Here is a 1,778-nt window from a genome sequence, read left to right as displayed (position 1 = left end):
GGACTGTTTTCAGGAGGCTAATTTTCCTACCAAAACTGTGGGTTTGTCACGCTTTTAATGTGCCCTGTTTGACCATTTCTTTAAAGAAAAGTAGAGTAGAAAGTTTGCAGGTTGTAACTCTTTCACGCCATAGCCTTCTTTCTGAGACAAACCGTTTTTCAAAGAAAGTGGTTAAAGCTAGTGGAAGGGTGTCTGAGCGGTGGAACTGGAACTTCCTCCATGATTGAATTGGCCTTCATATTCCACTTGCTAGAACAACATAAAATCAATCCAGCCCATTTTTCATCTTTTGGGGTCTTGTTAAACTCAATCAACTCAAACATTGCCAAAATCCCTTTAGAGTTTACCAAACTCGGAGGTACAAACGCGTTTGAAGTTATGTGTGTATGCCAGCCCAAGGGACAGTAAATAATGTGTACTAAATTTGGTCTTATATCTAACCATTGTTGGGTTCCACCACACGAGCATGATCATCCAAAGCCAGATTGAATCATGATGGGACTGAACATGAAGAACTCCGATTGCTGGTTTGAATGTATGTAGAAACCACGCTAGCCGTGCAGCGGGTTGCCGGGGGGCTAACATGTCGAGCCCATGCCGGCCATCACGTGAACTTCACAAGGGAACCCTCTCCATGTTCTGAAACAAGTACTTTCACAGCTAGGGTTTTTGAACCCTACCATTACTTGAATGTGATCAAAGAAACCTACAAAAACACACACCGAACGTATAATATGTTGTTGGTTACTTTGTCTAAGTTCATTCCTCTCTCTCTCTCTTATTATTGATCTACAATTGTAGAAAGAAACTCCGACAGAAAGAATCGAGATTATTTTAATGGAGAAGTGTTTTAGTCTCAGAATCATTACAAAGAAGAAGATCAGTAGAATGTTTTAGTACCCCGTTATCATGGAGGGTCTTGAAATGAGAGAGTTCATGCATCATGATGGGTTTGGGTGTCGTCTGCCGACATGTTGGTGCATGTTTAGTATTAAAGTCATGTGCACGAACTATATTTTAGGAAGTGCTACTGTCAGGTTTAGTTCAATTTTAAAAACCCAAAAAGCACATGAACTCATCAAACTAGAGAAATCTATTAAAAAACATATGAAAGACAGGACACTGATTGGGCATTGCCTGGTTCTATTTTGATTCGGGTTCGAAAGATGATCCAAGAAATTAGAGCTCCCAGGAACAACATCAGCAAAGTAATTAAGGCCAGTTTCCTTCTGTTTAGTGAAAAAAACAAAATCCCCTGTTGCACCATCGAGATGAACCATTGCAAATTGCAAAAACATGGTTCTTGTCGTGAAGGATCATTTCCAGGGAACACCAGCAGGCATAATTCGCTGTGGTAAAGGTTTCTGCACTGGAAATGATACATGAAACAAAGCAAATACTTCTCAAGCTCGACGACCAACTACAATAACAGTCAATTTTAGACTTAGACAGTTTAGATTATATTAATTAAACTGTTTGATATTATATATATATATATATATATATATATACATATATATATATATATAGAGAGAGAGAGAGAGAGAGAGAGCTTGGTTTGGTGATTGGTGGGGACAGAGACAAAGGATGAAAACTTGGAACTAGCCTGGGCTAGGCGGTTCTGGCACGTTGGTGCATTCTTTCTTTACCTGTCTGGATCATTGCTAGGCTTTTTGCCGACCCAACTTCTATGCTGTCCCTAACTTCCTTTCTTCCACAAGACACACGTTAATTTCCTTTCTCACCCTCCTATATATATATATGTATATATATATCTT

Source organism: Theobroma umbraticum, unplaced genomic scaffold (assembly GCF_002168275.2).
Source record: "Theobroma umbraticum cultivar Fairchild unplaced genomic scaffold, ASM216827v3 scaffold_56.0, whole genome shotgun sequence".
In the NCBI taxonomy this organism is placed as follows: Eukaryota; Viridiplantae; Streptophyta; class Magnoliopsida; order Malvales; family Malvaceae; genus Theobroma; species Theobroma umbraticum.
Note: the sequence above shows the minus strand (reverse complement) of the source record.